The 25,254-nt window shown below is 40.1% G+C and overlaps 1 protein-coding gene across 5 annotated transcripts in view; it reads left to right on the top strand.

Annotated features, from left to right (window-relative positions):
- LOC131433743 (mitochondrial glutamate carrier 1-like) overlaps window positions 1-25,254 on the top strand; it is a 461,990-nt gene that overhangs the window by 240,067 nt on the left and 196,669 nt on the right. The gene's annotated exons all lie outside the window — the stretch shown is intronic.

Consider the following 25,254-nt stretch of genomic DNA (forward strand, 5'->3'; position numbering starts at 1 on the left):
TTTTATATTATCTTTGGCGGTATGGATTGTTTTTTGCTTTGCCAGATTTATCTCGTCGATGTTTAATGAAGTGGATGTTTCATATATAATTTCTCGTGGTGAGAGATTTGTAACGGAGTGCTTTGATTCGTTATATAATGCGAGCAATGTGTTATGGAAGCGTTCTATAATTCCATTGCTATTGCTGCAGCTGGCAAAATGTAGAGAAATATTCTGTTTTTCCAAGAAGTCTTTAAATTTTGCGTTATGAAAAACTGTGGCTTGATAACAGGTGATCATTTTAGGGATTCCAAAAATTTTGAAATATTCTACTAGGGTTTCAATTACCTCATCTGCCGGTTCGTTACGGATTTTATATATTTGGGCGAATTTTGAAAAAGAGTCCACGAGAGTAGGGATTTTTCAGTTTCTCTGACGTAAACGTGTACGAATACATTTTTGAAAGGTTCCTTGTAAACTCTTCGAGTGATCGGAATTTTGAATGGTTTTCTTTCATACTTGGAGAATTTACAATCTTCACAGTTTTTTATGAAGGATTTAACTTTTCCAAGCATTCCAGGAAAGTATTTGCGAGTTTCCTCGTAGGTTAGCTTGTAATTTCGGTGGTTGAAGTTATGGCATCTCTTGATGAAGTCCTGTTGGTCCTGAATAGTTTAATATTTGAGAATTGTATTTTTATTCTTTTAAAATGAGATCGAATTATGTCTTCACACATGTTTGCAATTCCGGGTTCGGCGAAGATTTCATTAGATTTTGTTGGGTCGAGGCATTTTTTAAGTATGTCTGTCAGGTCGTCTTTCGTGTAGTCATGTCTGTGAAATATTTGTCTAAAGTGATTGGGAAATATCATACAATTTAAGTACGGACTTTTAGAAGGGCTATGAGATTTGCGTATAATGAATTGAACTGGATGTTTGTTAATAATTTGTGAATGATACACAGGATCATTTTCGAACAATTCGTTACACAGTTCATCGTTTAAGTTCAAATCTGATGAAGGAATTCTAGAAAGACCGTCAGCAACGACGTTTTGTTTGCCTTTTTTATTTATAAATTATTTTGAAATCAAAATGTTCCAAGTACAGTCTCTGTCTGGTAACTATTCTGTGGAGTCGGTCAGTTTCAACTCCTTCGTAAGAGGTTCATGATCAGTGTAGATCTTGAATTCTCTTTCGTATAAATATGGCCGAAAAGACTTTGCCGCGAAATAAATGCCTAAGAGCTCCTTTGCAGTAGCAGAATATTTTTCCTCGTCTTTTGATAATGTGCGGCAGAGGAAGGCGATTGACCTTTCTTTTCTATCGACAGCTTGTGCTAGAACGGCACCGATTGCCACATTCGAGGCATCGGTCGTTAAAATAAATAGTAAGTCGAAATCAGGGTATGCTAGAAGGAGATCGGAAGACATGATCTCTTTCAATTTTTCAACCGCCTCTTCGAAGTCGGGCGTTATCTTAATTTTGAAGTGCGAGGTTTTGCTACATGGGCAAACCGTGGTATAAATCGTCTATAGTAGCTTATAGTACCTAAGAATGATTTTAGTTCTTTTGGGTTTTGGGAAGAGGCCAAATCTTCACAGCCTCTACCTTTCGTGGATTGGGTTTAACTCCTTCGGTTGTTACAATGTGACCGAGGAATTCCGCCTCGTTTCTCAAAAATTCGGTCTTGTCGCATTGGATTTTTAAGTTTGCGTCTTGAAGAGTTTGTAGAACTTTTGAAATGTCTTGTAGGTGCTGTTCTAATGAAGATGAGAAGCTATATCATCCATATAAACGAAGCATCTTATACCGAGATGTTTTCTCAGCGCAGAGTCCATTAACCTTTGAAAAGTTGCGGGCGCAAAGTTCAGCCCAAACGGCATACGAATAAATTTATATTTCCCGTTGTCCACGTTAAAAGCGGTCTTAGGGATATCGTCTGGTTCCACCCCAATCTGGTGGAAGCCACTGTCAAGGTCTGGCCCTGTGAAATATTGTGCTTTTCCAAGCCGATCTAAAATCTCGCTGAACTCCGGGATCAAATATCTATCAGCGGGTGTAACTTCATTTAACTTCCGATAGTCTACGACTATACGGTATTTTTTGTCGTGAATACGACTTACTTTACTATGGCGTGCCTTTTCAAAATTTACCCTCTGAGAGAGTGATAAGTTTTTGATCGTGAATATCTCTTGTTGTATCTAGCGAATCAAAATAATTTTTGCTAAACGCCATCGGAAATATGATCACAATTTGATGATAAAATTATCAGTTGTGTGACATAATCTCAAATAATTCAAAATTAAACTTTTCTGAAATGTTTGGTATAAACGAGTATCAAAGAGGATAATTCATAAGGCGCGTTTGCCTTGCTCGTATTTTTAAAGCTCAAAGCTCAGTGATCTGTGAAAGGATTTATATAATCTAACTACCAATAGAATCGAAATTTTTCAACTTAAACGTGTAAAGAAAAAGCATTGAAGTATTTCAATAGTACACTATTGAAAAACCTGTCTCATTTGACCCATGTCAACACCTGCCAATCAGAACGCGTTCTGAGGAAGAGTACAAAATATCTGCTACTGTATAACTTCGTGAAAAATTTTCCGAAAAGTGGTGAATATCGCAGTGAGTTCCTAAATTTGGTCCTTCTGAATGCTAGAAACGAATCCCTACAGCATATTGATAGTTTCTTTCAATAAATTATGCAAATTCGAAATGAAATAATCGACATTAAAATTCTGTATGCGGCTGTTTTTATAGCCGTTAGGACCGCCCATTAGTGAAAAAGCTACAAACGAAATCAGGTAAAAACAAACCTCTCAACAATAATTGGTTTAGTTTGGACTCTATCGCCACTGCGAGCAGATGTATTTTGTGTTGTTTGCAAAGCTAGTTTCGCTTCCGACAAGAGCGATTACGTCATAGCTGCGAGTCATACTAAAAACTTCACCAACCGTATGGCGTACTGCAAGGCCAGCCGAGGCAGCCATTTGAATGAAATTATATTCCACAATCAATTGTGGAATTGGAAGGATTGTACTTTAATATGAAAAATTAATTTTGAAATCGAATGAACCGTTTGTGTTTTATTGCTTGTGCAGTTTTATGGAACGTTCGTCAATGAAAAAATACTGAACTAATTTTGGCATGTTCAGCTGAGTAAAAGTCGGTAAAACTATTGCTGAGTTCGGTAAAGGAAATTAAGTGTGTAGATCTTGAAAAATCACCATAGGGGGAGGGTACATGAAATTTCCGAAATCGAAAAAAAATTATAATAAATCGACTTTCTGGGACAGAGATTCAAGTCCCAGAAAGTCGATACTGACTAAACAGTATAATATTACCGCACTGACTAAACAGTATAATATTACCGAACCCTCATCACAAATTACTAATCAGTACAGGGTCCGCGATCTAATTTATTTTACTAGCGGTTATTTCGACATTTCCATCTCGGCTGGTATGTTAATAAGCAAAATTGTCGCATCTGGAGTACGGAAAACCCGCACGTTATCATGGAGAAGCCGATGCATCCTCAGAGAGTGACGGTTTGGTGCGGATTTTGGTCTGGCGGCATTAGTGGGTCATTTTTCTTCGAAAATGAGGCAGTAGCAGCCGCCACGATCAATGGCGTGCGCTACCGCGCCATGATTAGCAATTGGTTCTTCCCGTTACTTGAAGAGGAAGACTTGGACACCATTCCAACAAGACGGCGCTCCGTGCCACATAGCCAACGCTACGATCGATCTTCTGCGCACAGTCTTCGAAGATCAAATTGTCAGTCGAAATTCGGATGTCGTTTGGCCCCCTCGGAGCTGTGATTTGACGCCGTTAGACTATTATCTTTGGGGTGCTGTCAAAGATAAGTGTTATGTGGACAAGTCAGATACAATTCAAGACTTGAAGGACAACATTCGTGCAGCCATAGCTGAAATAAAGCTGTATGCAATCGAAAATGTACTAAAAAACTTCACCGACCGTATGGCGTACTGCAAGGCCAGCCGAGCCAGCCATTTGAATGAAATTATAATCCACAATTAACCGGAAGGATTGTGCTTTAATATGAAAAAAATAATATTGAAATCGAATGAATCGTTCGTGTTTTATTGCATGTTCAGTTTTACGGATCGTTCGTCAATGAAAAAAATACTGAAGCATGTTCAGTTGAGTAAAAGTCGGTAAAAATATTGCTCAGTTCGGTAAAGGAAATTAAGTGTGTTGATCTTGAAAAATCACCATAGGGGGAGGGTACATGAAATTTCCGAAATCGAAAATTTTTCTTTTATAATAAATCGACTTTCTGGGACAGAGATTCAAGTCCCAGAAAGTCGATTCATTCAAAAAAATAGTAATAGTGGTTTTAAAACATATAACATTGTTGTGCAAGTGATCATTTATTAGAAGAACTAACCGGTCACGCTATGCAACGGTTGATAATCTACAAAAGCAGCGACACCGATTAGTAAACAACTGTAAAAAGATCCACCACGGAAACACGATCTACCACGATCTGCCATCTTACCACGGATGCTAACACCAGTTTTCATATTGTAAGTACTTTATATATATTTTATCGCACTCACAGTTTAAAATGGTAGAAACTCGGCAAACAACAGAGATAGAGCAGCTCCGCCAACAAATGGCCGAGCTTACAAAATTGGTGACCAATAGCTCTAGTGTATATCACGTGCCGGATTCCATAAAACAAATACCGGAATTCTCTGGTATAGAAGAGAACTTCTTATTTTGATCGACGAAGTTGATCAAATTTATGAAACATTTGCGATCAAAGGCAGAAATGGTAGCCCAGACACCATGAATGCATATTATATGCAAGCAATTTAAAACAAAGTTAAAGGTGAAGCTCAAATCACCCTTTGCACCAACGGAAATCCAAATACGATTCCAGAAATAAAAAAAGTGTTGATGGAGCACTATGGCGACAAGCGCGATATCGCCACGAATTTTAATCACCTGTTCCCGACAAAGTAGGGTGAGCGGTCCCACCAAAAATTCTACAATGATATGAAAGAGCTAGAGTCGAGAATAAAATCAAATTTATTACTTAATCCTATTTCCACCACAGAGCTTCTCGAAAAGATTATCGTGACTAAGTATCTGGATAATATCCAAGAACCGCTGGCAAGCATAATCCGAAGTTCTAACCCCAAAAGTATAGACGACGTGTATCAGTCCGTTCTATTAAAACAAAACGCTGAACACGCAAACTCACGATAAAACCGAAATCTTTTTTTCCATTCTAATAATAGCAATCAAAATGCAAACGGAGCAAAACTCACTTTCAAACCTCCACAGTACGATTCCAGTAAATCCTTTCACAAAAAACCTGTTTTAATCCACCTAGTGGTGTAATGATGCCTTTCACATGTACATATAATATTGTGATATTCCATTCAAAATTTATCTCTTCGATTTTTGAAACAAACCAAGAGATTGTTTGTGCATTAACTAGTATAACATACAGAATAAAACAATGCTTTGATTGCGTGAGTCATCCACATTTCCACAAACCAAAGTCGGTTCGTACGGCCACCAACTAACATGACACACAAACTCTTCTAGTACGCACTCTAAATTATGATTTAAATGTTTGTTGTATCCGAAAATATTTTAAGTGACGGTGTACAATATTGAACACACTTTACCCTATACCTCCGGAACCGGAAGTCGGATCCGGATGAAATTCAGGAATTCCATATGGGATCGAAAGACCTTTCATTTGAATCTAAATTTGTGGAAATCGGTCAAACCATCGCTGAGAAAAGTGAGTGAGATCTATTTTGGTATATAAGACCACTATTTCCGGTACTTCCGGAACCGGATACCGGAAACCAGGATAGCCAGAATCGGTTTGTTTAGTTGCCTACTGATAATGACTATCGATTTGTGTAGTTTTGAGACCAGTTTAGAAAATTTTTTACGTTTTTTGTTTCGCCGGTTTAAGTGACGGTGTACAATATGTAACACACTTTACCTTATAATTCCGGAACCGGAAGTTGGATCCGGATGAAATTCAGGAATTCCGTATGGGACCACGAGACCTTTCATTTGAATCTAAGTTTGTGGAAATCGGTCAAACCATCGCTGAGAAAAGTGAGTGAGATCTATTTTGGTATATATGACCACTATTTCCGTTACTTCCGGAACCGGATACCGGGAACCAGGATAGCCAGAATCGGTTTGTTTGATTGCTTACTGATAATGACTTTCGATTTGTGTGGTTTTGAGACCAGTTTAGAACATTTTTTACGTTTTTTGTTCCGCCGGTTCAAGTGACGGTGTGCAATATTGAACACACTTTACGCTATAATTCCGGAACCGGAAGTCGGATCCGGATGAAATTCAGAAATTCCGTATGGGACCACGAGGCCTGTCATTTGAATCTAAGTTTGTGGAAATCGGTCAAACCATCGCTGAGAAAAGTGAGTGAGATCTATTTTGGTATATATCACCACTATTTCCGGTACTTCCGGACCCGGATACCGGGAACCAGGATAGCCGGAATCGGTTTGTTTAGTTGCCTACTGATAATGACTTTCGATTTGTGTGGTTTTGAGACCAGTTTAGAAATTTTTTTACGTATTTTGTTTCGCCGGTTTAAGTGACGGTGTACAATATTGAACACACTTTACCCTATAATTCCGGAACCGGAAGTCGGATCCGGATGAAATTCAGGAATTCCGTATGGGACCACGAGACCTTTCATTTGCACCCAAGTTTGTCAAAATCGGTTCAGCTATCTCCGAAAAAACCTAGTGTGATTATTTGAAACATACACAGACACACACACACACACACACACACACACACACACACACACACACACACACACACACACACACACACACACACACACACACAGACATTGCTCAGCTCGATGAACTGAGTCGAATGGTATATGACACTTGGCCCTCCGGGCCAATTTTCACTGGTTGATTTTTCAAGTGATTGCATAACCTTTCTATATGAGAAAGGCAAAATCATTCAAATCTTAAGCCACGCGAAGAGAACAAAATAGTAACGAAGCGCAAAAAGGTGCAATAGACGAAAAGAATGACAATGACGATGACGATAACGATAATTACGACAACGACTATGACGACGACGTTGAGGAGTCTCATGAAGAATGTGACGTAAATTTTCAACTGGTCAGACTAGACACAAGACCAGTCCAAACTTTATCCCGTACTTGCGGTTCCCGACTATCTCAACTATCTGGTCGACAAGGAGCCAAAAAATCATACATTAATCCCGAACACGTGGCTAAAGCGAAAAAAACCACCAACCCTGCAATAGTAACTAATAAGAACGACAGATTCGTGCTAGACAGCGTAGTAAGTATAAATCTCTTCCACGATTCATTTGAAGAGAAATTGCCGTACCACGTATTTCAGTTCCACCAATTTTTTGACGATTTCATAGGTTACGAAAACCTAGCAAAAATGAAGGCAGTTATAGACACATCAAATCACTTTGTAAAAATTTGGCCATAAGAAATACCATTTCCCTAAATTATATCCATCCAATTTCAATTTCCACGAATGTAAAGAATTTTTTTTTTAAGATCTCAACCACATCGAACGGTTCATTTTTGATCGAGCAGAAGGTTAATCTTAGCTCTTAGGTTATTGTAAACCTCGGCTTATATGAAGCCCGCGACAATAAAGCGACGGTTTTTCTGTCTAAGAATGGCAAAAAAGAAAACTTCGGCTTTGAGCCATTTAAAAATGATTCATATTTACTAGAAAGCGAAAGCAATATAAGCAAACTAAATTTCCCAGCCAGTCATTTAAACAATGAGGAGATTCGCCTTCTAGCGAAAACCCTTAAGCCGTATAAAAAGGTATTCTTTAATGATAGAGAGAAGTTATCTTTCACACACGAAGTCAAGCACTCTATCAACACAACTAACAATAAACCTATTCATCAAAGAACTTACAAATATCCTTACCATCTCCGCGTAATCGTATCAGCACAAGTTCAGAAAATGTTGGACACAGGAATAATTCGGGAATCCTCATCCCAGTGGACTTCTCCAATTTGCGTCGTACCCAGAAAGGTCGAAAATTCTGGTTTAAAAAGGTGGGTGGGTAATGTCAGAGGCATAACTGGATGACGTGAATACGAAAACAACTGACATGTTCCTTAACACTTCCGAATATCAATTAGTTGATCAATTGTATGAATTATGCAAGCATTCCCCTTTTCCACATATTTCGCAAAAACAAATAAGGCTTCACTTGATCTCGATTACTGTGAATTTCAAACAGCGAAAAGTGCAAAAATCTAACTAAACTGTTCTAGATTTGCACTAAACTGAGGATATTTCCTTTCGATTTGCGAACAACAAATCCTAATAGTTCTTTAGAAAACTTTTAGAGCCATTAGAACGGCTGATTTTATGTAATGCTCTCCACCGTTGCTTTTTCACCAATGTAAATGACTCGCAGCTGTGACGTAATCGCTCTTGTCGGAAACGACACAAAATACATCTGCTCGCATTGGCGATAGAATCCAAACTAAACCAATTTTTGTTGAGAGGTTTGTTTTTACCTGATTTCGTTTGTAGCTTTTTCACTAATGGGCGGTCCTAACGGCTATAAAAACAGCCGCATACAGAATTTTAATGTCGATTACTTCATTTCGGATTTACATAATTTATTGAAAGAAACTATCAATATGCTGTAGGGATTCGTTTCTAGCATTCAGAAGAATCAACTTTAGGAACTCACTGCGATATTCACCACTTTTCGGAACATTTTTCACGAAGTTATACAGTAGCAGATATTTTGTTCTCTTCCTCAGAACGCGTTCTGATTGGCAGGTGTTGACATGGGTCAAATGAGACAGGTTTTTCAATAGTGTACTACTGAAATATTTCAATGCTTTTTCTTTACACGTTTAAGTTGAAAAATTTCGATTCTATTGGTAGTTAGATTATATAGATTCATTCACAGATCACTGAGCTTTGAGCTTTAAAAATACGAGCAAGGCAAACGCGCCTTATGAATTATCCTCTTTGATACTCGTTTATACCAAACATTTCAGAAAAGTTTAATTTTGAATTATTTGAGATTATGTCACACAACTGATAATTTTATCATCAAATTGTGATCATATTTCCGATGGCGTGTAGCAAAAATTATGTTGATTCGTTAGATACAACAAGAGATATTCACGATAAAAAACTTATCACTCTTTCAGAGAGTAAATTTTGAAAAGGCACGCCATAGTAAAGTAAGTCGTATTCACGACAAAAAATACCGTATAGTCGTAGACTATCGGAAGTTAAATGAAGTTACACCCGCTGATAGATATTTGATCCCGGAGATCAGCGAGATTTTAGATCGGCTTGGAAAAGCACAATATTTCACAGTGCTAGACCTTGACAGTGGCTTCCACCAGATTGGGGTGGAACCAGACGATATCCCTAAGACCGCTTTTAACGTGGACAACGGGAAATATAAATTTATTCGTATGCCGTTTGGGCTGAACTTTGCGCCCGCAACTTTTCAAAGGTTAATGGACTCTGCACTGAGAAAACATCTCGGTATAAGATGCTTCGTTTATATGGATGATATAACCATCTTCTCATCTTCATTAGAACAGCAGCTACAAGACATTTCAAAAGTTCTACGAACTCTTCAAGACGCAAACTTAAAAACCCAATGCGACTAGTCCGAATTTTTAAGAAATGAGGTGGAATTCCTCGGTCACGTTGTAACAACCGAAGGAGTTAAACCCAATCCACGAAAGGTAGAGGCTGTGAAGATTTGGCCTCTTCCCAAAACCCAAAAGAACTAAAATTATTCTTAGGTACTATAAGCTACTATAGACGATTTATACCATGGTTTGCCCATGTAGCCAAACCTCGCACTTCAAAATTAAGAGGAAATCCAAAATCGTTCGAGATAACGCCCGACTTCGAAGAGGCGGTTGAAAAATTGAAAGAGATCATGTCTTCCGATCTCCTTCTAGCATACCCTGATTTCGACTTACTATTTATTTCAACGACCGATGCCTCAAATGTGGCAATCGGTGCCGTTCTAGCACGAGCTGCCGATGGAAAAGAAAGACCAATCGCCTTCTTCTCCCGCACATTTTCAAAAGCCGAGGAAAAATATTCTGCTACTGCAAAGGAGCTCTTAGGCATTTATTTCGCGGTAAAGTCTTTCGACCATAAATATGGAAGAGAATTCCAGATCTACACTGATCATGAACCTCTTACGAAGGAGTTGAAACTGACCGACTCCACAGGAATATATATATATATATATATATATATATATATATATATATATATATATATATATATATATATATATATATATATATATATATATATATATATATATATATATATATATATATATATATATATATATATATATATATATATATATATATATATATATATATATATTAAATCAAATTAAATCCAAACTTCGTCGGAAATATTCCTCAGTTGTTGTAAGCGTTCCGATTCCAAACAGTTTATCTGCAGGGTGGCTTTTACAGTTAAACACTTCAAAGCACTAGCTCAACAATCCGAAGCACTACAGAATGTCGTCCTTTTCTGAAATTAAGTGGTCGCGCCAACAAATAGCTCCACCATCAGTTATATAAATTACATTGGAAATTTGGATTTATTGCGGGAACCGGTCATCAACCTGAAGTAACACAGATTACTTTTTTATATAAAAATTTTTATTATTCAAGCCAATTCGCGTACAAACTTTACGTGCACGATTGAGCCATGGTTTTATTAGATAAATTAATTCTTTTACCGTTGGATGTCGTTGTCACCCTTTTACTAAGGGGAGAGGAACTTCCAATTTTATCTTGCGATGATTGAGGGGCACTTTGTTTGTGGCTCGTCCTCCATTGCCGCATCGGTGGTGTCGTTGTTGGCTTCCGTTTTTTCTTCGTTTTCCTTGTGATTTGCAGTCTTGGGTTCGTTGTTAGTTGCTGCAGAAGCGCCTTGTTGTGCATTAATTGCAGTTGCTGGTTGGTTTGGTGATGCAACAGGCGCTCACTTGTTTCCGTTGTGGGGCGGTTGTCCTTGTTTTTGTTTGAAGATGTCCTTTTCGCAGTTTCAGTGCAAGATTTGCCGTAGTGTGCAGGTTGTTCACAAAACTGACATGTATTCAGTTGATTTTCATACGTAATCAGCGTTTTACACGGATGTATCCCGTCTTGATCACAAATGATGTAAGATGGAATTGCTTTACGTAGTTGCATACGTACCACTCGCACTCCATTCCGGAAACCCGGAAAAAATCCCCCATACTTCCCTTTCGAAGGAAAGAACTTCACCGTACTGCGACATACTTTCCCGTACAAATTGATCGCTGGTCTGCGGAGGAGGGTCATGCACGCGTACTTCTATGGTATTGTCCACCAAGTACACAGGAATTTTATATTTAACATTATCATGATCAACACTGTGCACACTGTTATCAACCGAATCAAATGCAATTGCATCTCTTTCACGTTTGAACATAATGTACACACAGTTAGACGCCTTGTTGAATTGAATCTCACTTACATCATTAATGTTTAGATGCATTCGTTCCTTAAGCAAGATTTCAATTCGGTTGCTGCTGGTCTAACTTTGCAGCGCTTGAAATCAATACAAATTGAATTTGGTCTTGTAAGCCAAGTTTCAGGCTTTGTTAAATCGTAATATTGCTAATCGTTCCGTACTATTGCTGTCAAATTTACCGAATTATGTCAACGTGCAAACTGTTTGGTACAAAATTACCAAGTTTTCGTTATATGTATTTTAGACAACCGAATTTCGGGAAAAAAATATGCGGAGTACGTCAAGTTTTATGATAATACCGAACAATTCGGTTATTTGGATCAAATTGATGATTTTTTCCGCGAAATCATTACCGAACTGATAATCCGAAAATAAGTGTATATGAAAATTCCACTAAATGGACAAAGAAGGGTTTTTTAGATTAGCATCACTCTTCTCATGCAAATAGGCAACGCAAATGAAAAGCGCTTGGTTGAACAAATGATGCCGACTATGTGACATGAACGCTGAAGCATGCTTTTGTGGACTACTCGATTCAATCTGAATCAATGGGTGTTGAAAATGAGCCTAAATTAGTGTCAGAAATTATTCAAAAATAGATAAAAATTATTTCCATGCGACTGTTTTGACGTAAGAGAAAGGCATTATCACACCACCAGGTGGATTAGGAAGGGGTTTTTAGATTAGCACTTGATTTGAGAAATGATGCCGAATATGTGACATAAACGCTGAAGCATGCTTTATTCATTTGATATAAAATCAGACAGACCCTTCAAGGCTGTCTTCGAGGCTTATCAAATGATCAAAGTACTGATGAAATTAAAAATGAACTAAAAGAATTGTTTGGTCTTGCCTCTTCCCAAGTAATACTTATGAAAAAAAGAGCGAATGGTACTTCTAAACCACGCTCTGGAATTTCCAATGAACTTTACCTTATTCACTTCAAACGAAATGATGTAAGCAATTTGAAAACTTTAGAAAAAGTACGTTTCATTTCCCACATTAAAATTCATTGGGAACATTATAAACGGCATAATCGTATTGCAAACTTAAGGCAATGTCGTCGTTGCCAAGGCTTCGGCCATGGAACCAAAAATTGTCATAGGGATATACGGTGCTTGAATTGTGGTAAATCGCATTCGAAAGACGTTTGTTTGTTTTTTTGTTGTTTATGCGATAGAAATCATAAATCCAATTATTTGAAATGTCCTGTCAGGGAAAAAATTTTAAACGCTCGTTCGCTTAGACAACAAGTCAAATCAACGACCTTAAATTTACAGAACATACCTGAAAATCAAAAAACCGCTTCAAATGACACGCCTAATTCTTTTAAGGCACTTATCTCTTCGAATTTAAAATAAAAAACAGGTACGCCTTCCAATTCGGCTTCTAACGAAAACAATTTATTTACAGGTAGATCGACCACGTCATCATCTTCTTCTAATGTCAGTTACGCTAGTGGAACAGGTAGAAATCTACCACTTAATTCTTCTAAAGTAAATAATCAAAACACAGGACCGCCTTGCAGTTCATCTTCTAACGAAAACAATTCATTAATAGGTAGATCGGCCATATCATCTTCTTTCAATGGCAGTCTACCTACAAATATTCCTTCAATGCCATTCGCTTCTTTAAATGAAGTCGATTTAGGCGATATAACTAAAAATAAAATGATCTACCTACAAGATCAACATTTTCAAATGATCATCCGAATTAATTCGACTTTATCACTTTTTGAAGCATTTCAAATCGAATGGCAATTCGCAAATAATATTATAATGAATTTAAAATTTAACAGTGATGTTAAATAATTATTTAAATATTTTAAATTGGAATGCTCGATCTTTAAAAGCGAGTGAAGAAGAATTTTATATTTTTCTCAAAGTTCACAAAATTCATATTGCCATTGTGACAGAAACTTTTCTTAAGGCCATCGTCCAAGTGCCATGCGCGCGGGTGGTTTTAGGAAATTTTCGATGGAAATTTTGAAAAATTTGCCAAAACCAAAAACATACAGACCTTTGAAATACTTTCATCTATCTACAGGGTGAAAATTGCTGGAAAATTCGGAGAATGTCAAATTGAAAAGTAATCCACATTATGTGGTTCATCGATTTGACAGGTTTACTGGAATGGGTGGTGGAGTTGCCATTTTTCTCCAACGGCAAATTAAACATCGAATTTTACCTTCTTTCAATACTAAAGTTATTGAAAGCTTGGGAATCGAAGTTGAAACCATTCATGGAATTTAATTCATCGCTGGAGCATATTTGCCATTCCAATGCACCGGCGAACAATTAAATTTCTTTAAGGGCGATTTACAAAAACTCACAAGATATCGTCCGAAATTTTTCGTAATAGGGGACTTAAATGCAAAGCATGTCCAGTGGCATTGTAGGTAAAATAACAGTAATGGTAAAATACTTCATAATCAACTCTCAGCTGGTTACTTCACTGTTCTTCATCCCAGTAATCCTACTTGTTACTCTTCCGTGAAAAACCCGTCTACAATTGATCTGGTTCTAACAGATCAAAGTCACATTTGTAGTAAACCGATTACACATGCTGACTTTGACTCAGATCATCTTCCAGTAACATTCAAACTTTCCAACGAAGCTATAATTAATTCAATTAGTTCTATATTCAACTATCATAGAGCTAATTGGTTGGATTACAGATCTCACATTGAAAATCATGTGGATCAGGAAACTATTTTAGCAAATTCTGCGAATATCGACACAGCAATTGATAATTTGAATCATTATATTATCGAAGCTAGAAATCTTTCAGTTCCCAAAGCTTCTCCTATAATCGATGACAATCTCCAACTGCTCATTCGGTTGAAGAATGTTCGTCGACGACAATGTCAACGTTCTCGTGATCCTGCTATGAAAAACATAGTTAAGGATTTACAAAAAAAAAAATCAAACATAGATTTATTCTTTTTCGAAATGAAAATTTCGCTAAAGAAGTTGAACAAATTAAACCATATTCTAAACCTCTCTGGAAACTTTCTAAGGTTCTTAAGAAACCTCAGAAACCAATTCCTGCTCTCAAGGAAGGAAATCAAATACTTCCTACAAATGGCGAAAAAGCTCAAAAACTTGCTCAGCAGTTCGAGAGTGTCCACAATTTTAATTTGAACGTTGTGAGTCCTATTGAAAATGAAGTCTCACTGAAATAAGATCATATTTCAACTCAAGTGTTATTACAAGGTGACATTATTGAGACGAATTTCGATGAAATTAAGTAAATAATTAGGAAACTTAAAAACATGAAGGCTCCTGATAATGATGTAATTTTTAATATTCCTAATAAAACCTTCCCGATGTTGCCTTGAAACTCCTGGTTGAAATTTTCAACAAGTGTTTTTCATTAGCTTACTTCCCAAAAAGATGAAAAAACGCTAAAGTAATTCCTATCCTCAAGCCTGATAAAAACCCAGCAGAAACATCAAGTTATCGACCAATTAGCTTACTTTCTTCTATCAGTAAACTTTTTGCAAAAAATTATCTTGTTGAGAATGATGTCTCATATAAATGAGAATTCAATTTTTTTACCAGAGCAGTTTGAATTTCGTCATGAACATTCAACTACTCATCAACTTGTCAGAGTAACGAACATGATAAAAGCAAATAAATCTTCTGAGTTATCCACTGGAGTTGCTCTTCTAGACATAGAAAAAGCATTCGACAGTGGTTTAATAGCAAAAATGTCTGATTTCCAGTTTCCTATTTATTTGATCAAAATGATTCAAAATTGTTTAACTGATCGTACTCTTCAGGTTAGCTATCAGAATTGTAAATCTGAATTGCTACCCGTACAAGCAGGTGTTCCGCAGGGATCGAGCGTAGCTCCAATCCTGTATAATATTTTCACTTCTTATCTTCCAAATCTACCCGTTGGTTGTCAGAAATCGCTATTCTGTGATGACACAAGTCTGTTAGCCACAGGTAGAAATCTTAAAGTGATCTGCAGTCGCCTACAAAGAAGTTTAATTATTTTCAGTGATTATTTGTCAAAATGGCAAATTAAACCAAATGCAGCAAAAACGCAATTAATTATCTTTCCTCATTAGCCAAGACCTCCTTTCTTAAACCAAATTAAACCAAATAATAATGACATTCTCAAATTGAATGGCTTGGAATTGACATGGTCTGATCAAGCTAAATACTTAGGTTTAACGTATGACAAAAAACTCACTTTCAAGGATCACATTGAAGGAATCCAGCAAAGTGTAATAAATATAGAACACTTTTGCGAGTTTGCTAATATAAGGTGAGTTTGAAGTATGCTTTCTTAACGCTGTTTTAAGATCCGAGCGAGGATTTCGTAGTCGAACTTAATAAGACTAATCGGCCTGCACCCACGTGTTGTATCACCCGCACCGCGGTTTTTAACTAATACGATCACTCCGTCGACAAACTGAACTGGATAGTTAGAGTTGATGGCTCCATTCAATATTAGGTTCATCTCGCGATGGATTACATCGAATGTGCGCAGGTAGAATTCTTTTGGTAAACCGTCTGGGCCTGGTGATTTTCTGGATGCGCTAGTACGAATTGCAGTCAAAATTTCGACTGTCGTGATCTCATTCATGCTAGCTTCGTTCATGGCATCCTGTTCGGGTATGACTCTATCGCAGTGGAATGTATCGTTGTTTCCAACTTTCTTGGTTTGGTTGTGTGCGTACAGGTTAGTTAAGTATTGCACCATGTGGTTTTGGATGGTGGTGGCGTTTTCGATTACTTCATCTCTCATTCCGAATTGTTTTCCGTCTCATTCGCTCTCCCGGTTGATAAGTCGAAAGCGGTTCTCCTGCTGTACGATTCGTTGATACGCACAAACATCTTAGAGAATCGTCTTTGATGCAGAAGCATCTCCGATTTTAGTTAATAGTGGTAAGTATGGTTCGGTTGTTTTTTTTTACTTGTCGATCGCCTGCCGCAGTAAACCGTAAGGACGTTGTTGCTCACAATAGAATCGGTAAAAGGATTTGATCTTAGGCTTAGCGTATGACAACCACCATTCCATCTATGACGAAAAGTTTGGACGTCGACGAGTCCAATATTACCATCTTAACTGGATCTTTAGATATTCTCGGCCATTAGGAGATGGGGCGGAGGGACCAATATCTTCGGCCATGTGACTTGTGGGGAAGAGGAAGGCAAATTCTCATCGTAACCGCTTTGTGATCTGAGAAACAGTACACATGAACATCTGTTGTTCTCAACTGATTTTCGAGATTTTTACTAACATACAGAAGGTCTATTCTGGAGAAAGAGTTTGCTGTGATATATGTGTATTCGATTTTACGCGATCGAATGTGTTGCCATGTATCGCATAGGTGCAAGTGCTGAACGGTTGCTTATAAAGCGAGGCTAGGGTTGTTGCATGTGGCATCAGAGAGTCTTATCATACAATTGATGTCGCCTCCGAGGATAGTGTGTGTGGTGCGATGGAGTAGGTAATACGCAAGCGTTATGTTGAAGAGGCGTTCTCGCTCTGTGCGACAGGCGGTACCATAGGGGACGTGTACATTACACTGCATTATATCGTGCAATCACAAGGCAACTAGACTTCCATTCAAGCTTTTTCTACATGCGAGAGCTTAATGTGTTCCTTCATTGCTGTTGCTTCAACGCCTGACTTTTCCTGATCTGCATTTCTAAACTATTTGGTAGTGAGTGGAGTTCGTCTACCTGTTCGGCTGTATGTACCACGAGTAATGCGTTGTACACGCTGCAAACCGCTAGGGCATATGGCAACCTATTGTTGCAACAAACTGCGATGCGGCATATGTGAAGAGGCCCATAAATACGATCTCTGCAGAAGAGCAGCGAAATGCAATGCAATGCATTCTCCTTGAATGAAATTTGGCTTACTTGTAACATCAACCTCGACTTCCATAATTGTAACATAATCCGCCTGGAGCGAGAAATCTCTAATGGAGGGCTACTTTTAGGGATAAAAAAGTGCTATTCATTTTTTCGTATTAACCTCCTCTCGACCGGAAATTGAAGTTGTTGCTCGACAAATTAATATTAAAGGCAAAGATCTGTATAGCTTCCATCTCCATTCCTCCGTTCGATAGGGTATCGTCAGCTTGCAGACAGCATATAACTTCTTCCTTCACCGCGGCTAGTTTTAGGGGACTTTAACTCGTATGGTAACGGTTAATCCAAGATCTGTGTGACAACTTTAATTTAACAATTCTAAACACAGGAGAATTGACACGATACCCTAGACCGCCATCACAACCAAGTGCGCTGGATTAATTCCTTCGCTCGACTTTACTACAGTTAGATCGCAAGTGGAAGGTAATCTGTGATACTCACGGTAGCGATCACTTGCCTATCATAGTTTCTATCACCAACCGTGTAAGACCATCGGAAACAATCAATGTTTCGTACGATTCCACACGAAACATTGATTGGAAAAGTTACGCGAGCTCGATATCTGAGAAACTAGAAACATCACATAAGCTTCCTATGGAGGAACTGTATACATTGTTGGCTGGCTTGATTCTTGACACCGCAATTCAAGCTCAGAAATGAAAAAAGCTTCAGCCTGCATCTCGTTTAGAAGAAACGGAACCCCAGATAATTATCGGAAATAGGTGGCGTTAGAATTTCAAATGAAAAGTCTGATTGACGCTAAGAAGCGCGGTTACTGGCGAAGGTTTGTTGACGGATTAACGAGAGAATCAGCAATGAGCACTCTTTGTAATATGGCCCATCGCATGAATAATTGAAATCACGCGAACGAAAGCGAGGAATATTTTACCCGCTGGATGTTCGATTTCGCTAAAAAAGTATTTTCTGATTCTGTTCCGGAACAGAAGATATCCCACGTCGCGACTTCGAATACAAACGATACACCGTTTTCGATAATAGAGTTCTCACTCGCGCTCTTGTTGTGTAACAATAAAGACAATAATGTTCCAGCACGGATTAAAATTAGAAAAGTTACCCGGCAGATTTCATTCATGTCATCAAATTCAAATCCAGGATTTCAAAACGCGATCGAACATTTCAATATAGCATAAAAAATGCTCAACCACCAGATAAGAAAACTAGACCTGTTTACCCCAGTTTAAGTCTCATGTTTATTTTCCATAGTAATAAAACCTTTCCGTTCCTCTTAAGAAAGGGATCAGCATATGCACACAGGCAGGATAGATTTTATTTTAGCTGGTAAACGACTGGACAATGCGCAATTCAGGCCCCATTGTGGTTCTTAGCCTCTTGTCCAGTAACTCCTATCCCTACCTCCCCGCGGTGCCGGCTGGGGTACGAGCAACCATAGGAAAGATCGGGTAACCAACCCCGGTGGGACCTTGGTCGTATGCTGACAGGGAAGGGGGTCCTCTTTAGAGGATGTCGGAGCGTCTGTACTCCATGTTAGGAGCGGCTTCAAACAGCGTCTGTTCTGGTATCCAGCGGCTGAGTATGAAATGCTGCATCCCGTCCAGCTAAATCCAAGGTGGCAACCCCACCAACGGGATCGTCCTAGTGCTAGTTGGGACGTTAAACAGAGCAAGCACGATGATCCTCCGGCGAGACAGGGGGTTGGCGTAGGCCTAATAAGCCGCCCATAAAACTTTAATTACAAACAATACAGGAGATAATACGACCCGGAACAATCGGCATAGACCCACGCGACGAAATAAGGACTACGATTGGAAACTTGGAACATGGAACTGCAAGTCGCTAGGTTTCGCAGGCTGCGACAGGATAATATACGACGAACTAAATCCTCGCAGCTTCGACGTCGTAGCGCTGCAGGAGCTTTGTTGGATGGGACAGAAGGTGTGGAAAAGCGGACATCGAGCGGCTACCTTCTACCAAAGCTGTGGCACAACAAACGAGCTGGGAACTGGCTTTATAGTGCTGGGCAAGATGCGTCAGCGAGTGATTGGGTGGCAGCCGATCAACGCTAGGATGTGTAAGTTGAGAATTAAAGGCCGTTTTTCAATTACAGCATCATCAACGTGCACTGCCCACATGAAGAGAGACCCGATGACGAGAAAGAAGCGTTCTACGTGCAGCTGGAACAAGTCTATGACGGCTGCCCACGCAGAGACGTAAAAATTGTCATCGGTGACATGAATGCCCAGGTAGGAAGGGAGGCAATGTACCGACCGGTAATCGGGCCGAACAGCCTGCATGCCGCATCGAATAACAACGGCCAACGGTGTGTCAACTTTGCGGCCTCCCGAGGAATGGTAGTCAGAAGCACCTTCTTTCCCTGCAAGGATATCCACAAAGCTACCTGGAGATCACCTGACCAACAGACCGAAAACCAAATCGACCACGTTTTGATCGACGGAAAATTCTTCTCGGACATCAACAATGTTCGCACCTACCGCAGTGCGAATATAGATTCGGACCACTACTTGGTTGCTGTATGCATGCGCTCAAAACTTTCGACGGTGGCTACCCGACGTCGAAACCGATCGTCGCGGTTTAACATTGCGCGGCTCCGGGATGCAGGAGTAGCCCAAGATTACGCGCAGCAGTTGGCAGTGGCACTACCAACGGAAGAGCAGCTTGGTGCAGCTACTCTTGAAGATGGCTGGAGACACATCCGATCTGCCATAGGTAGCACTGCTTCAGCAACGCTAGGTACGGCGGCACCGAACGTAAGGAACGACTGGTTCGACGACGAATGTGAACAGTTAGTGGCCGAGAAGAATGCAGCTTGGGCGAGTAAGCTGCAACACCGGACGAGAGCAAACGAGGAGAGATACAGACAGGCGCGGAACAGACTAAACTCGGTATCCCGTAGAAAAAAGCGCCAACAGGAAGACCGAGATCGCGAAGCAATGGAACAGCTGTTCCGTGCTAATGACACAAGGAAGTTCTACGAGAAGGTGAACCGTTCGCGCAGAGGCCATGTGCCACAGGCCGATATGTGCAAGGACTCCAACGGGGATCTTCTCACGAACGACTGTGAAGTGATCGAGAGGTGGCGGCAGTATTTCGACGAGCACCTCAATGGCGATGTGGCGGAATACGAAAGTGGCGGCGCGGTAACGAACTTGGGAACGCGTGCGGAGGACGATAGACTGCCGGTCCCAGACCTCCAAGAAGTGGAAGAGGTGGTAAGCCGGTTGAAAAATAATAAGGCTGCTGGTGTTGATCAACTACCAAGCGAGCTACTAAAACACGGTGGTAATGCACTAGTGAAAGCACTGCACTGGGTCGTTACCAAGATCTGGGAGGACGAGATTTTACCGGAGGAATAGATGGAAGGAATCGTGTGTCCCATCTACAAAAAGGGCGATAAGCTGGAGTGCTGCAATTACCGCGCGATAACTCTGCTGAACGCCGCCTACAAGGTACTCTCCCAAATCTTATGCCGTCGACTTTCACCGATTGCAAACGAATTCGTGGGACAATATCAGGCAGGATTTATGGGTGAACGTGCTACCACGGACCAAGTGTTCGCCATCCGCCAGGTGTTGCAAAAGTGCCGCGAATACAATGTACCCACACATCACTTATTCATCGATTTCAAATCAGCCTACGACACAATCGATCGAGAACAGCTATGGAAAATCATGCACGACTACGGATTCCCGGACAAACTGATACGATTGGTCAAGGCTACGATGGATCGAGTGATGTGCGTTGTTCGAGTATCGGGGATAAACTCGAGTCCCTTCGAAACTCGCAGAGGGCTACGGCAAGGTGATGGCCTTTCGTGTCTGCTATTCAACATTGCTTTGGAGGGTGTGATAAGAAGAGCGAGGATAGACACGAGTGGCACGATTTTCAGAAAGTCCGTCCAGCTACTTGGTTTCGCTGATGATATTGATATTATAGCACGCAACTTTGAGAAGATGGAAGATACGTACATCGGACTAAAAGCTGAGGCCAAGCGGATCGGACTAGACATCAATGTGTCAAAGACAAAGTACATGAAATGCAGGGGCTCGAGAGAAGATAACGTCAGCCACCCATTACGAGTTCTGATTGGTGGTGATGAAATCGAAATGGTCGACGAGTTCGTGTACTTGGGCTCACTGGTGACTGCCGATAATGACACCAGCAGAGAAATTCAGAGACGCATATTGTCAGGAAATCGTGCTTACTTTGGACTGCGCAGGACGCTTCGATCGAGCAAAATTCGCCGTCGTACGAAGTTAACTATCTACAAAACGCTGATTAGACCGGTTATCCTCTACGGGCATGAGTCCTGGACAATGCTTGCGGAGGACCAACGCGCACTAGCTGTTTTTGAACGGAAGGTGTTGCGAACCATCTTCGGTGGAGTGCGGATGGAAGACGGTACGTGGAGAAGGCGAATGAACCATGAACTGCACCAGTTGCTGGGAGGACCAACCCTCGTCCAAACGGCCAAGGTCGGGCGGTTACGGTGGGCCGGGCATGTTGTTAGAATGTCGGAGAACAACCCGGTTAAAATGATTCTCGATAATGATCCGACCGGTATAAGAAGAAGAGGCGCGCAGCGGGCAAGATGGATCGATCAAATTGAGGACGACCTGCGGACCCTTCGCAGCTACTGAGGCTGGCGGCGAACAGCCATGAACCGAGTTGAATGGAGACGCCTCCTGTATACAGCAGAGACCCGCGTGGTCTACGACTGATAGAGTAAGAGTAAGTAATAATAGATTTTACAGAGCTGCGCGCTAGGGCCTTATAGACTATTCAATGTAGGAGGTAAACAAATGCCGGCTAAGAGAACCAGGCAGAAATTTATGTAAACCAGATGCGCGCGTATGCATAGCTAGGGACGCGGACGAACCGCCAGGACTCCCGATGTGGAATGGAAAGAGAAAACAACAATACGTTGCGTCATATGTTGCGCAACGTTCCAATTCAATGCAACACTTTTCTTATTATAAATAGCTTTAAGAAATTGTTAATAAACGAGTATACGTCTAAGTCTTGTCCACCCCGGTCGTATCTCGCGTGTAGTGAATATCACCTTTCATTCTTCAGTTTGATGCTGAACAGCGGTTGTCTTTGTCTCCAGTTGAGAGAATCATGACTTGCTGGTTTTAGTGTCGGATGGATCTGTTCGGAAGCGCCTTTCTCACTCTCTGCTCACTGAAATAGGCTGAGCTTAGTTACAAGCCATTTTCCACAAGCTGGACTCTGGCCGAGAAACCGTGGAAGACCAGATTTATACGGCCTACAATCGGCTCCGACGCGCCCCCTCTTAGAATCTCTTGTCACAAGCTGGCATTAGTGGAGAGACTGGTAGCAAGAGTCAAGATTTTGCTCTAGCTGATTCGAAGTGGCCACTTCTGTCAGTCTCAAACTGTCGGTAGAAATACAGAACTGAGCTGATCTGCCAACAGGTAGAGCTTGGCGTGCAAAAGCAGCACGCTAAGATATACCTGCCGGATAGAAGGATCACGTCTCAATTCGAACATTGGAGGCTCCGGCGAGATACGAGTGTTTTTAGTTAGACAGTTAGGGCTAGTAGAGTAAAGTTTTAGTTGAGTTGTAGGGAGTATAAGAAAAAAGTTGATGATCGCCAAGATCACGAGTAGGAGTGTAGTTTCCAACAGGCTTTTAAGTTGAGGAATAGTGGTTCCAGCTTCACTTCTACAAGCCAGCAGCATTGGTAAGTGTCCTTAATATTTTTTATCTCTATTCTTAAATAAAAGTGTGCCACAAATTTGTGGAGCTGCTGGTTATTTAAGTGACGAGTGTTCCGCGTTAATCGCCGACGTTGTGGGACTTAAATCGGGAAATCCTGGCTCGTCACTGAACCGTTAACTGGTTATTACCAGACGGTGATTTATTCTTACGGGCTATGTGCAACTAGAAACCCGGAACCAAACGCAGTGTTAATCAAGTATTATTGACGGTTCTAGTTAAGCACCCGTAGCAAGATTCATTTCATGCGGATCTGATAGGCAGGGTATACTAAATCCTATCAGGCGTAGGACTTATAAGTAAAAAGGCGATCCTACGGTCTTGCATATTTAATAAAGTACGGATTATTCGAGACGTCGTTTAATACCTCGGCAGACCCCATAATAGGAAGGGGCGGGATAACTGTCGTGGCAAAACAGTTGTCTATGCCATGAGCATGATGTTTTTAGAAAACAAAAACGGGAATTGCCGTCTGTGTACGGAACCCGATGGCAGCCAGCCAATGGTAGCATGTGACGAGTGTGATAGGTGGTTTCACATCTCGTGTGCAGGGCTACCATCAGTGCCTTCCCAGACAGATGCATATTTATGCAGGAAGTGCCAATCAAAATCTCTGCAATTGACAGAGTTAATTAAATCAATGAAAAAAACTCACTTGGAGTTGAATATTTTACGCGAAGAATCCGATCGCAAAGATCAATCGATCGCACAATTACGAAAGTCGGTTGAGGGTACAACCGATTTAAGCACTGCGGAAAAGAAAAATAATATTAGGCACATTGAGCCTTTAGAAGTGTTTATCAAGCGGCAAGCATTAGCCAAGTTACCCGAATTTAAAGGCGACCCTAGGGACTGGCCTCGTTTCAAAAAGTTATTTAATGAAACGACATTGGCAGGTGACTTTGTTCACCTTGAAAATCTTAATAGATTGCAAGACGCCTTAACTGGAGAGGCTTTCAAACGTGTCGAAGTATTAATGCTAGACTCAGCAAATGTTCCAGCAATTATGGCACGACTTCAGTCAGATTTCGGTCGGACAGAATTTATTTATGACAGTCTTTTAAAAGATTTAAGACGTACAAAAAATGGAAACACAATACAAATTTCGCATGCAGTTGAAAATTTAATCACTAACATGCATGCATTACAGGAACAACATTATTTACATGATCATCGTCTTGTGACGGAGTTGATAGGAAAATTACCCTTCAATTTAAAATTAAAATGGACTGAAGAACAGCTTCAGTCCAAAGAAAAAGCAAATTTAGAAGATTTTTATAATTGGATAAAACCCAAAGCTGACGTATTGAAGTTAACGCATTACGAGAGCCAAGGGGAATCCTCGACGGTCAAATCATTTGTGCCGAAGCGGCGAGCATATTTGAATATGCATAATAAAGAAAAGCAACACTGTGTGTTTTGCGATTTCAGAACTCATAACATAGAAAATTGCACTCATTTCCTGCGATTATCTGTAAATGATCGTTGGGCAACAATAAGAAACAAATTGTGTTACTGTTGTCTAATGACAGGGCACCAATTAAAAGAATGTACGAAATTAAATATATGCGGTGTTAAAGATTGTCCAAAGAAGCACCACAAATTACTTCATTTTGAGAAATTCACTAAACCTTTGAATCAGCACAGTAGTGTTGATTCCAAAGTATTGTATCAAATTTTACCTGTTATAGTTTCAAATGGTGAAAAGAAAGTACATACATTCGCATTTTTAGACTCAGGATCATCCTTGTCTATTATAGAAGAAAGCTTAGCTCGAGAATTAGGTCTCGAGATCAGAAAAAGTCCGTTGCGGTTACTTTGGACTCAAAACCGTTCCGCTGATATTAACAGCGGAAAGGTGAACTTTAAAATTAGAGGTGAGAACTCCTCCGAGTACAGCATGGAAGGAGTAAGAACGATGCCTTCTTTGGATTTACCTTCTCAGAGTCTAAATATGAAATCTCTGAAGAGGCAACATAAACATTTAAGAGATGTCTCTCTGTCCAGCTATTCTAATGCCAGGGCAAGAATTTTAATAGGTTTAGATCATGCAGGTCTAACCGTGGCAAAT

This window comes from Malaya genurostris, chromosome 3, assembly GCF_030247185.1.
Source record: "Malaya genurostris strain Urasoe2022 chromosome 3, Malgen_1.1, whole genome shotgun sequence".
Classification (NCBI taxonomy): domain Eukaryota; kingdom Metazoa; phylum Arthropoda; class Insecta; order Diptera; family Culicidae; genus Malaya; species Malaya genurostris.